The following is a 14,336-nucleotide window of genomic DNA, read 5'->3' as shown; positions in this document are numbered from 1 at the left end:
ATAAGGGCAAACTAATATCGGCAAGTAGTAATTACCCACAATATTTAGGAAACTAGGAAGTAAATTGATGAATGGCATGGCAGAAAATGTTCACTGTCCCTAATCTGTCCCCCCACTTTATGTTAATAGAATTTTTAGGTGAGAGTAGGAAGATTAATTAGGAGCCTATTGCCAACATATTTTACTCTCAAAGTTAAAATTTTGAATTATGCCATAATTTTCTCAAGAGATACCAGTGGCCTTTGTCCAGAAGGAATGTCAAGAGGCTGGACTCATTATTATTCATCATAAAGTCTATCTCTAATAGCAGAGACCATGGAAAGATTATGATTATGTACAATTTCTGCTAAAATATTCATAGTGAGAAAATTTAACTCCTAAGTATTGCTTCTGAGTATTGTAAAACAAATTTTATTTATACATCAAAAATCTTCAGTATCTTAGTAAAATATCATGCTGTCACCCTGTGTGTGAGTTATGGCAATAAATCCAGAGTCTGGTTTACAAACAGAGGAAAAAATCTATGTCAACTTTAAATGCAAGTTGCTTTTCCTGAGAACATTAAAACACTTGCAACACAAAGCAGAAGTTTTAGGAACTGGATTGTAAGGATTATGGAAAATAAACAGTTTTGCTATTTAAAATATGCCTGTGTTTGAATTCTTCAAAGAGCAGTCCTTGTACTATCTTCAACATGCATGTATCTAGTAAATTGTAATCACATGTATATGTTTGGATTTTTACGTGACATAGACCATTTTCTATATTTAAAAAATTTTTTAAGTTCTAGTTATCCAAAACACACTGATATTTGGGTGTAGAGGGTGTGGTGAGATTGGGTTCAGAGAATGTGGAGTATATAACAAGAAATTTGATAGATTGAATAAGTTGAGAGCCTACTGAAGATGCAGCCCAAGGGTGTGGTAATCTTAATGTAGAGAGACTGGAACACAGGCAGGGATAGACTCTTTTATTGATTAAAACTCCTTCTAACCCAATCATTTACCTTAGAAACATGGAGCAAATCCTATGGGTAGTCTGATCAGTGGACACTATAGTGAAGCATTCAAGGACCCCACATACCAAAATTTCCTATTCTCTTCCATTCTAATATCGCTATCATTATCCTTTAGCTAGGAACATAATCTGTTTCTTAACTTTGCACCCCATTCAAGAACAAAAACTCTTTTATGGTTTTAGACCACAGAAATTAATGTTTTGGATCACAATGTCAAAACTAATCTATTAAAATACTGTATCCAACTTGAACTAGTTAGTCTTCTATGAGTGGAAAACTCTAGTGTCATGTGCCAAAACAAACAAAATGAAAAAGCAACCCTTAAAGGGTCTTTATGATTGTGTTTTAGATTAGTAATTGCTGTCCTTTGTTTAAACAAAACTATCCATAAAGATACTTAAATTCAGGTAAAATATAAACATTTAGATTACAGTATTTTAGTCTTAATTTTTTAAAATTTTACTTTCATTTAAAAAAAAAAACCACTCGTCTTAAGAATTTGTCTACAATTTTTTTTCTGATGATGTCTTTTGTCTTATTTCAATTTCAGGGTATTGTAGGTTCCCGAAAATGATTTGGGAAATATTTAATCTTTCTCTATTTTCTGGAAGAGATTGTGTAGAATCGGTATGATTTCTTCTTAAATCTTTGTTAGAATTAGCCCATGAAATCATCTGACCCTAAAGTTTTCTTTTTCTGGAAGATTTTTAAGTAAGAATTCAATTTATCATATATGTGATTGTTCAGATTATCTATTTGTTAGTTTGTGTCTTCAAAGAATTGGTCAATTTCATTTAAATAGTTGGATTTACATGAGTTGTTTGTACTATTATTATCCTTTTCAATGTCCGTGGAGTCAGTAACAATATTCCCTTCTTTCATTTCTTAATAGATAATTTGTGTTTTCTCTTTTTTTTTTTCTTGGTCAGTGTGTTAAGAAGTTTATCAATATTAGTGATTGTGCAATTATTTTCTGCTCTCCTTTGCTCCTCCTTGTATTTTTAGTATAAACTCACATTTAGGTGACTAAATAAAGCCCGTTTCTGTGACCTACAACAGGAAACATTCTAATGTGTCCTTATTTTAAGCAATCTGTGATATGATAAACAAAAATCTATAAACTTTGGGGTTTTTTTAATTAATTTTTATTGCAGTTTAGTTGATTTACAATGTTGTGTTAGTTTCAGGTGTACAGCAAAGTGAATCAGTTATACATATACATACATCCACTCTTTTTTAGATTCTTTTCCCACATAGGTCATTACAGAGTATTGAGTAGAGTTCCTTATGCTATACACTAGGTTCTTATTAACTATCTATTTTATATATAGCAGTGTGTATATGTCAATCCCAATCTCCCAATTTATCCCTGCCCTCTTTCCCCCTTGGTAACCATAAGTTTGTTTTCTATATCTGTGACTCTATTTCTGTTTTGTAAATAAGTTCATTTGTACCATTTTTTTAGATTCCACATATAAGCGACATCATATATTCATCTTTCTCTGTCTGACTTACTTCACTCAGTATGCCAATCTCTAGATCCATCCATGTTGCTGCAAATGGCATTATTTTGTTCTTTTTATGGCTGAGTAGTATTCCATTGTATGTATGTAACACATCTTCTTTATCCATTCATCCGTTGATGGATAAAAAAAATCTCTAAACTTTGGAACAAGAGTCCTAGTAAATGAAACACAACAAAACTAAACAACTTGTGTAAATAAAAATAAAAACACTTTGGGTAGAATGACTACTCTCTCCCCTTATCCTCTAAGCATAAAGAAATATTGAATTACTCTGGAAATTTTTTTTAATAAAAAAAGTTGACAATTTTTTCACAGAATCCTGTGATCTTCAAAGTATGTACACATAAATCCTTTGAAGTGCTGTAATTATGTTTTCCCAGGTATTGAAAAAAATTCATATTATTCAATAATATCTATTTACCAACTCTATTATTTTCCATATTATCACTGCACTTACTTATTTCTTGAACTTTAAAAAAATTTATTGATTCTGAAATCTCTTCAATTCATTCCTTAATTATTCAAGTTTTAGGTCCTGATATACATTTTTAGAGGAGAATTTCTTCAGAATAAAGTCAGTTTGGTTAAAATGTATAATATTTGTTAAAACTAAAATTAAACTTGTTTGGAGAATTTTAAATTTCTCTTGAAATATTTGGAAAAGTTTATCAAGTTACAAGAATAGAGGACAGAAAAGTCTTAAATGATAAAGCAATTATTTGTCTATATTTTGATATAGATAACTGTCCAAGTTTGATAAATAAACACTTATCCACATAGTTTGGTAAATAGTTAAATTTCACAGTTATATTGATAATTTACTTTCCATTCACACCAGATAACAAAAGCAATCTTTTTTAGATTTCATTCCATGTAACCTATATGTGTTGAGGACATCAAAAAACATTTTAATAAAAGGTGTATTTTTCATCCTTTGGTACTATTCCTCTAACATGAAAAAATAACCTGGCATCCCATGAAAATACAACTTGGCATCCATAGTCTCTGCTTTTCAAACATGTTTTAATCACTATGATTTCCATAAATCAGATTTAAAAATAACTCAACTGATTCCCAAATAACTTTAGGTGCAAAAATACATAAAACTTTTTGATTTTTGAATACCAAAATGCACATTTTAAGGACAAATTTATAAACTTTTAATAATCTTAAACAGAGAAAATAGAAAATAAAATTACTTTTTAATTAAACATATAAAAATTAAAATACAAAGCTAGGCTACAGAGTTTATCCAATTGTCTCTGAAATGCTGTGCAAATTGAACTCTTTCACTATCATTTTCAAAAACCATATGAAGTTGTTTTCCAAAAGCAATATGCATTTAAGCCTGGCATAAAACTATTCAGTTATTATCTGCTCCTGACAATCAAACAAATGACTCTTATCAAGACCAAAAAAATGAGTGTAGTCAGTTATAAAAAAGGCATAATTTTCTTCTATATATGGCAAAATTGATTACTTAGATGAGGAAATTGTAGAATAGTGAATGAGTAATCATTAAGATTGGAATCACATAAACTCACATTTACCTCCCAGCTCTGTAACAAAGTAACTTTGTCATTCAAACGTATAACACTCCTTAACCTTGTTTTCCCTGTCTTCAAAAAGGGAAAAAAAATTGTAAAAATAGTAAGGAAATGATAGTCAAATTTAAAGCAGCATAGAAAAACTCTTCCTGACATTTGCTTTTTGTTTGTTTGTTTGTTTGTTTCATTATTTCTCAGCTTTTTTGAGATAAAATTGATATATAATATTGTCTAAGATTAATGTGTACAACACGTTGATTCAATACACTTATATTGTGAAACGATTACCACAGTAGCATTAATTAATACTGCTATCATCTCAATTACACTTTCTTTTTTTGTGGTGAGAGAACTTAATACCTACTCTTTAGTGACGTTCAAGTATAATACATTATTATTAACTATAATCGACATGCTGCACATTAGAGCCCCAGAACTTATTCATCTTCTAACTGGAAGTTTGTACTCTTTGAACAATGTCTTTACATTTCTCCCCCAGTCCCTGGAAACCACCATTCTATTATCTCTTTCTATGAGTTAGCTTTTGTTTCTTCTAGGAATTTTTTGGTTTCAAGTCCTACATTGAAGTTTTTAATACATTTTGTTAGTTTTTGTGTATGGTGTAATATAGTGTTCCAGTTTTACTTTTTTGCATGTGGCTGTACAGTTTTCCCAGCACGGTTTATTGAAGAGATTTTCCCTTTCCCATTGTATATTCTTAACTCCTTTGCAATAAATTAATTGATCATATATGCCTGGGGTTATTTCTGGGCTCTGAATTCTGTTCCATTGATTTATATGTCTGTTTTTATGCCAATACCATACTGTTTTGATAACCATAGCTTTGTAATATAGTTTGGAATCAATAAGCATGATGCCTCCAACTTTGTTCTTCCTCAAGATTGCTTTGGTTATTTGGGGTCTTTTTGTGATTCCATACAAATGTTAACATTGTTTTCTATTTCTGTGAAAACTTCCATTGGAATTTTTATAGCGATTGCATTGAATCCATAGATGACTTTGGGAAGTATGAATATTTTAACAATATTAATTCTTCCATTCCATGAACACAGGATATCTTTCCATTTATTTGTGTCATCTTTAACTTCTTTCATCAAAGTCTTAGTTTTAGGTCCTTGGTCAAACTTATTCCTAAATATTTTATTGTTTTTGATGATATTATGAATGAAATTGTTTTCTTTATTTCTTTTTCAGATATTTTGTTGTCAGTGTATAGAAACACAATTGATTTTTGTATGTTGATTTTGCGCCTTGCAACTTTATTGAATGCACTGATTAGTTTTAACAGTATTTTTGGTGGAGTCTTTAGGATTTTCTATATTATCTAAAAACAAAGACAATTTTACTTCTTCCATTCTGATTTGGATGCCTTTTAAATTTCTTTTCCTTGCCTAATTGCTCTGGCTAGGACTTGCAGTGCTATGTTGAATAGGAGTGATGAGAGTGGGCACCCTTGTTTTGTTCCTAATCTTAGAGGGAAAGCTTTTAACCTTTCACCATTGAATATGGGCTTGTCAGATATGGCCTTTATTATGTTGAAATATGTTCCTTCTTTACCCAATTTGTTGAGACTTTTTATCATGAAAGTTTGTCGTATTTAATCAAATGCTTTTTTTCTGCATCTCTTGAGATGATCATATGATTTTTATCTTTTATTCTATTAATATAGTTTACCACATTTATTGATTTATGTGTGTTGAACCATCTTTGCATCCCTGGAGCAAATCTCCCTTGATTATGGTGAATGATCCTTTTAATGTGCTGTTGAATTTAGTTTTCTAATATTTTGTTGAGAATTTTTACATCTATGTTCATCAGGGACATTGGCCTATAATTCTTTTCTTGTAGTGTCTTTATTTGGCTTTGGTATCAGGGTCATGCTGGCCTCCTTAAATGAGTTTGAGGGTGTCACTTCCTCTACAAATTTTTTGAAGAACTTGAGAAGGTTTGGTGTTCATTCTTCTTTAAATGGTGGAATTCACCAGGGAAGCCTTCTGGTCCTGGGTGCTAAACTCAAGTTTGTGGTCTCTTCCAGATTTGCAGATTCTGGCTGGCTTTCTGCCCGTGCTCACTAACCATCTGTGAGAGCTTTCTCTCACCATCATCACTGGGAATGCACACAGGGAGCTGGCATCCGAAAGGGTGTGTGGGTGAGATGCAGAGTGCTGGGGGCATCAGAGTGTTGGGGGCATCCACGGGGAAGGAATCCCCAACAATTTGTGGACAGGCTTCTTGATGCAGTGTACCACACATTTAGTAGGATCCGAGTCTCTTTAATGCCCTCCAAGAATCCTATCTTCCACTCTCCCAGCCTCTTTCTACTTCCCAGTCATTCAGCCCATGACTCAGTACTCTGCATAGGGTGAAAGAGAAAGGAGCCTTTTGGGCAGTGTCCTGCACAGCTGGGGAAGCCAAGTGCTCATTCACAAGCTCTCATGTTCTCTTGCAGGAGAAATCACTGGCCTAGGAAGATCACCCTTGGCTTTAAGCTGTGCAGCCTTGGGGGAAGGATGATGCAGGTAAAGTCAAACTGTTCCTTGTACCCTCTTCATTGTGTCCAAACTTGAATTTTTTGGTTCCAAAGGTGTGCTGGAACTTCTATGCTGGAAACCTAGACTTCCACAAAGGCTCTCTAAACTGCAGGTGGTTGTCTAAGATAATGTGTTCTAGGGGCTCCTGGATGATGGCAGAGAGGGCCTGGAGGCAGTAAATAAGCCACTGCAGATTCCACAGCTGGGAACAAAGTCTATATGCCTAATATCCAATGCACAGGTGGGCAAGACTTCTCTTGGGTCCCTTGGTGTATGTTGCTGGATCCCACAGCTCCCACAAATACACTTTTGTCCATGGATTGATGCCAACTTTTTGTTTTTTCAGGGGATGGGAGCACATAAATGAGGGAAGTCATATTCAGCCATGATGTTGACTTTACTAGATTTATCTGATGTTTACTCTTGATTTCCATTCAAGGAAGTAACTCATTTAGTAAACTGGTCTTATGATGAGCTGGCTTTGACTGGAGTATTTATACAATTCCAGTAATTTTTAAATTGATAAGATCAATACAATTTCAAGATTTCCATACATGCATCTGCCATCCTGACTAAGAATGTGTTTTTTCTAAGCAGGTTTTAATAACGCTCTTACCAGAGCTTATGTCTGTAATGATTTGGGCTGTCAGTTAAAGTAACTCCTGGTGTTAAAACTGCCACAAATATCCCTTTGTCCTATTAAAAGATGTAAAGTCTGTAAGACTAAACTCACAAAAATCCTGTATCTAAAATGACTATGATTACTCTGGCATAAAAATTAGTGATCTGTTGCCAAACCACATAAGACTGATTTGAACTGTTAGTTAAATGTGAGTGTTATCTAAATGTGAAGTTTAAAACTATTGATCACCACCATTGATTTATGCTTGTATAATTAATCTGTCATGGCTTTTACATCACAGGAATGGAAGGCACAAATGGAAATTCCTGGTCATTAGGACTTCCTGTACTGATCTCTGGGTCTCTCACACCAGATACTTTTTTATATGATAAAAGGCCGTGGGGGCTTCCCTGGTGGCGCAGTGGTTGAGAATCTGCCTGCCAATGCAGGGGACACGGGTTCGAGCCCTGGTCTGGGAAGATCCCACATGCCGCGGAGCAACTAGGCCTGTGAGCCACAATTACTGAGCCTGCGCATCTGGAGCCTGTGCTCTGCAACAAGAGAGGCCGCGATAGTGAGAGCCCTGTGCACCGCGATGAAGAGTGGCCCCCACTTGCCGCAACTAGAGAAAGCCCTCGCACAGAAACTAAGACCCAGCACAGCCATAAATAAATAAATAAATAAATAAATAAATAAATAAATAAATAAATAAATAAATAAAGTCAAAAAAAAAAAGAGGAAAAGCCAGAAGCATGAAAACCAGATAGAAGGCTTTAAAAAAAAAAAAAAAAAAAAAGGCCTTGGCTTCTCTTTTCACCAAAATGGCCAGAAACTGAGAGTACCTCTTGCCCTTGAGCTTTTCAGTGTTCACTTGATCATCTGAGGACAAACACTGGCCATTTGTCTACCCTACCACACGCCAAAATGTTATCTTTCCTCCTAACTGGAAGTTAGGAAGGAGTGGGAAATTACCTCAGGACCTGTTATATCTTTCTTCTATTAATGTTATGGAGGATATTCCTTTGAGGCAAGAGATATACATAAGATATACTTAAGGCACTTTATTTTCTTTAAAGTTCAGCACTTTGAATATTCTTATTTATTAAATGATTTATATGCCACCTCATTCCAAAGTGAATCAAGGCAGCTAATCCTTTAGCAAGGGTAGCCACAGCAAAGTGATGCTTTGGGTTTCTAAACCCACAGCATGCATTGGATCTTATTTAAGTAGTTCTAGAAAGTTTATGGCTACCTACATCCCAAACTCAAGATATAACTCTTTTCAGGGGACCCTAAATGTTCACGTTTATATGGATGGAAGAGTTATCTTTTGATCAATACTGCTTAAGTGACTATGATCTATAGTCAGATGCTAGAAATAGGTTATTTTCTTAATAAGTCTCTGTGTCTTCATCCCTTAGTGATTCTCAGTGATTTTCAAGCAGTCTAACTTGGCATACTATTGCACTGAAAATTCTTCACAGATGTACCTTCAGTTTCTGATTAATTGTAAAATGTATTTGTTTCTATAACTAAGTATAATGATATCTTTTAGTTAGAATAGGGGATAAGAAGGGTAAGATAAAATTGAGATAGGGCAAAAGGAAGATTGTATTTTTAAGAGAAAAAGAATTTTGTCTCTTGCATATACAAGAAGTAGAGACAGATGCAAGACCAAGTACTTTCTAATGGGAAGCTGAAGAGAAAGTAAGTGAAAGGACACCAGCTGAGGATGCTTTCATGTACACTGGGGGATATTGCGAAAAACGGTCATGTTGTTGGAGTTGACGTCTCATTAGTGTTTTGGATCTTTAAATCTCTACACTCTTAGGATGCAAAAGTGAGTTGTAGGGATGAACTGTATCTTAAGATTTCATGTCATCAATCAAATGCATGCCCCTAAATAACTGCCCTGTTAATATTTCTGATGTAATAGTACTTCAACCGCAAGAATGCTTTCTATTCTTAGCTGTAGTATTTGTTTTGAAACCTTGGTTTTGAAATAATATTGGGAAAAAAATCCTCATGAGTACCCCCGTTCCGTGAAAGATGAAATTTAGCAATGCTAACCAGCCAGCCTTCCACTTTCATTCTCCTGTTCCTTATAATCTTTCTAATCAAAGGAACCGGCAAGGGAAAAAGGCACATTTACATAAGCAGACTCAAAACTTTCAAGATCGCTCTCCCAAAGAACAGATTCAGCTGCAGGCATTCGTTAAAATATGCTCTATCTCTTGGCATCTAGGAGATATATCTCCCAGCTTTAGCTATCCAAATGCTCACGCAATCTTACCTATCTCTCATTGTGAACCTCACACTTCAAATCTAGTTCTTGCTCTCCATCTGCCCCTTGGACTTAATGCCTAGAACAGGCTTTGCTTTCCAGACTCTTGGCATGGACTGAGCCTTACATGGCTCCTTCTTGAAACCAACACCCGCTTCTAGGGTCTTCAGGCCAAGTAAGAACTTCAGGACATCCATTTGTTTCAGAGGGAGGGAAAGAAGATTAAACAATACCAATTTCTAAATATCACTAACCTAGGGGAGGAAGAGAAGAGAGAGTTCGAGAGGAGTCAAGGAAGACTCAAGTGTATGATGAAATCTATAGTTATGTTTGTATATTTTTGCTGAGTTGTATTGTCCCTAAAATAGCTTCACTTACTCCATCGTTCTTCTCCATGTTCAGACTCGACTTTGGTCTCTCCTGATCCAGGAAAAAGATGAAAAAAGAAACAAAATATGATATTTTAATTGAATTAGGGATATTGGTGGCTGAGTGAAGTTTCATTTCTTCTTATCTCTGATAGTTTGAATTATTAGCTCTAATTCTTCACTTCCCTGTAGTATACATCCATCTCTTTGCAATAGTCTCATGATGGACAGAGTATATTTTGCAGTCTCTGGAATTTAGGGATGGCCTTGTGAGTTATTTTAGCCAATGCGATGTTCATGACATAATGTGAACAGAGGCTTAAGATGTGTTTGTATGGATGTGTTTCCGGTTATTCACTTCTGCTTTTTTCACTATGAGAACATGCCTTGGGTAGTCACTGGTCCAAGGTAGAGCAGACCTAGACCCAATCTACAACTTGGAGTCAAACCCAGCTGAACCTAGACTTGATGAGCTAAACCTCCATCAACCAAAAGTCATGCAAGTATATTGTTTATGCCCCTGAGTTGGAGGTAGTTTGTACATGCATTGTTTTCGGTAATAGGTAAATGATCTACAGTTCTTGGAAAGATAAGATCCTCTAAACTGGAGAGGGGAGTAGGAAATGTTGGAGAAAACAACATGCTGGAGAAAAAAATATAATGAATTGGATATAAATGGAAGTTTCCACCATCTTTTTGCCCTACCCTACACTGATTCCATGGAAAAGGGTGGTAAATGAGAGAAGCTTCTTGAAATTTTAGAAATCCAAGATGAAAGATGCCCTACGCAGATGTTTTTCAGATAGGGTCCAGGAAGATGTCAAGTCTCATTTGATAACCTCCTGCAACAGTGCTGTATGATTGCTATAGAGGGAAACTGGCAGCATGCTATTTCCAAGTATAAGAGTACCAGACCAGCACCTTCTAAGAGCATCTAAAATTTCCCCCGCTCCACCCTTCTCCAGCAGAGGAAGTGGAAGTTTCCTTTAAAAGTGAGGTTTGGGGACCTGGATGAAGAGATGTCATGCAGACTAGATATCTAACCAGGAAATTGATAAGTATCCCCGTGAATGCCAGAGATGCCTTGTGTCTCAAAGGATGCTAACATGAAACTCATACTACTGTAGCATTTGCCTCTTCTCCTATAGCTTAATATTATCTTCAGGAAGAGGATCTGAACTCAGACCTCCTGGATCACAACACATTAAATTGATTTGGGGATGGGAGGTGTTACCAGGTCATAAAAGAGATCTTAGTAAACACCCCTCACACCAGAGTTCTTGTCTATCAGCCTATTTCCAGCTTTTTAGTGATCAGGGGAGGCTTCGTCAGTCATTTCAGGAGAAAACAAAGGGTCTCTCCCATTTCCTTTAGGCTCTATAAGAAAACGCTAGCAAAGCATTCTATATTTGGAAAAGAGCCCAAAATCTGATATTAATACCGTGAGGAAACCAGAAACTGAGGACTGTGTTGAACTAAATATGATAGCTTCCCCTCCTGAAAAGGTCCTAAGAGAGTCACAAACTATATTGCACTTAAAAAATACTTAGGCACCAGATCTCCCACATAGCAAAGATGGAATAGATTAAACTATTTAAAACACGCATACAGAATTCTTTGTAAAATTAGTTTTAAATAATATACTGTTGATGGACAGGGAAACTTCCAAATGCAGAGAGACAGAGAGAGAGAGAGAGGGAGTTTTACATATATTAACTTCTTTAATCCACATACAAAAAAATCTATGCAACGATACTGTTTCATGGATAATGGTCACCAGCATCATTCAGATAGGAAGTAGAGAAGTAAATGTGAATCTATAAGATAAACATATGCACAAAATAGACACAGATCCCTTTTTACTTCATAGCTTTGAAATTCCTTATTGTTGACCCTGGTGTTGTTTTTTAGTACCTGAAATTTGATTCTTTTGTAAGTCTCATTGCTTTTTAGGTCTTTTTGATATGAAACTAAGATGAGTTCATCTGTAGGATGGCATTTTTTTCCTGTCATAATTTTGCATGTGAATCTACAGATAAACATGTATTAATTATTGTCACTTACTTTGAAGTAGCACTTAACACTTAGATGTGTGCTCCCAAACTCTGTCACGTCTTAAATTCAATAGATAAAAACTTTAAAATATTTTTTTAATAATCTGCATTAAATGTACAAAATGGAGGTATACAGCCTATATTTTATATCAAAGCAGATTAAATATACCCTTCTCATTTGGTTAATAATCTTCCAACCATTTTAATATCATGTAGAAATAAGCACATATAAAAGATAAACTTTATGTACAGTTCCAATTTAAGGATAATAGCAGATTGAAAATATGTGTTATCGTAAAAACTTAGTTGTTTAATTAGTAACAACCACAAATTTTCTTTTGGCTCTTTTTACTCATAGGATCTATGACCAACTTAAACTAAGTTACCTAAATATACAACTGCTTTATATTAATGAACTTTATCATATGAAAGCAGCACGGTTGATACAATATCTTATTGTCAATCAGATCAGCAAGAAGTAATAGAACACTTTTAGTACCTTTGTCGTTCAAATCTGTCCTTCAACTCAAATACAGTTACCTTATTGACAATCATTTATACAGGGCTTACCAATTTCCAAGCACTGTACTAAATGTGTTACAAATATTGATGTTAAAATCTCATAGTAATCTTATGTGGTTGGTACTGATGTACCATTTCCATTTCACAATGAGGAAACTGAGACACTAAGAGGGTAGGAAACTGTTGACACAGCTTTGATGATACAGCTAATGAGGAGAAGACATAGGACTCTGACTTCTGCAGTCCACCTTCAGAGGCAGTCCTCCCAATCATTACTCTCTACTCTCTATTTCTGCTGTAGTTTTCTTTTTTGATTTGTTTCATGTTTTAAAATACAGTAGTTTTCAATTTAAGTCCTTTATAGCTACATTATATGAACAAGAAAGCATGGTACCATTAAATAAAGTAAGCAATAACTCTAAACTACACAAGGTTTCATATCTGTATTAAACATGATTTGAATACACTATTTTTTAATTTGCTAATTTACTTTTTTTTCTTCTCTGTCATACCAGAGTTATTTCAGACCGTAGGGTTTCTTCACTTAGATTAATCTTCATACTAGTCAGTACCCCTCCTTAATTATTCCTTCCACTCTATCCTTCCCTCCTTCACTCATTTTAAAACATCTTTAACTTCTTATTATGGGTAAGGCTTGATGCCACGGAAGATTCTCCTTCTACCAGAGTAACTGAAATCATTGGGATGACCAGATACATGACCAAAAATGGAATATTTTTGAGAATATAAGGGATCTTCTTAATAACACTAAAAGATAACAGATATAAAATACACTCTTTGGTGCAGATCTGAATTTATGTCTACTTGAGAGATCACTGACATGTGAGATACATCTTGAAATAAATACTTTGTTAGATGAAAACAGTGGAGAAGTGTTTCAAACGCAGGCAATAGAGTCATTAAAAGCAGGAAAGCCTAATGTATGTTTAGAAAAAGTACAAGAAGCCTAGGATGGCTGAGATAGAGGTTCTATATTTCACTGAAACAGAAGACAAAGCTGCAGAGCAGTTATTTATTGTTAGAATATAGCAGACTGTGAACATCAGACTAAGGAATTTGACCTTAATTGTAGAGATTGAGAGGCATTAATTGTTTCAGGGCAAAGAATGGCAAACCAAAATATGATGAACCAAAGTTTAAATAAGATTAATCTAGTCAGTGACCATCACTGATAGGTCATGGTATCAATTAGAAAATGGATGAAATGGCTCAGGTATCAGTTGATATGCTGGGCCTGGGAGGTCTAAGATGTGACCTTTTAGAATAATTTAATTTAATTTTGTAGTTGAGAGCAATACAAGAAATCTCTTCAATTAGTTCTCAGATTTTTACAATTACCCCCTAATTCTTAGTAAGCAAATATGTCTGCTATTATCACTTCTATCAAGTAAGTTTATGCAATGCTTTTTTATGACCCTCACATATTATCAAATATTCTCTTTGGGTAACCCTTAAAATGTCACATCTTTTATGGATTAATTCATAATTCATAAAAGTTTGGAAGGTTCCCTTGCCCATATTTTGTTCAAACACACATAATAAAAACACACATGATAAAAACTATTTATTATTCAGCAATATCCACTTACTTGAGTTTTTATAATACTAAAGGAGTTATTTTATTCATTTATTCACCACTTCAGTGCACAAGTTGTCATTGTTGGAAACACTGCCTAACAGCCCAGACTCGCCGCCCCAGCGCTCCGCGTCCCGGCGCTCAGCCGCTGCACCAGAGGTGAGCGCTGCGCTCCAGGCACCGCAATCCCGAGGACACTGCCTGCCCGACACCTCCGGCCCCGGAGGAATCGGTGGCAACCGCAGC

The sequence above is a fragment of the Balaenoptera musculus genome, chromosome 7, assembly GCF_009873245.2.
Source record: "Balaenoptera musculus isolate JJ_BM4_2016_0621 chromosome 7, mBalMus1.pri.v3, whole genome shotgun sequence".
In the NCBI taxonomy this organism is placed as follows: Eukaryota; Metazoa; Chordata; class Mammalia; order Artiodactyla; family Balaenopteridae; genus Balaenoptera; species Balaenoptera musculus.
This window is presented reverse-complemented; position numbering follows the sequence as displayed.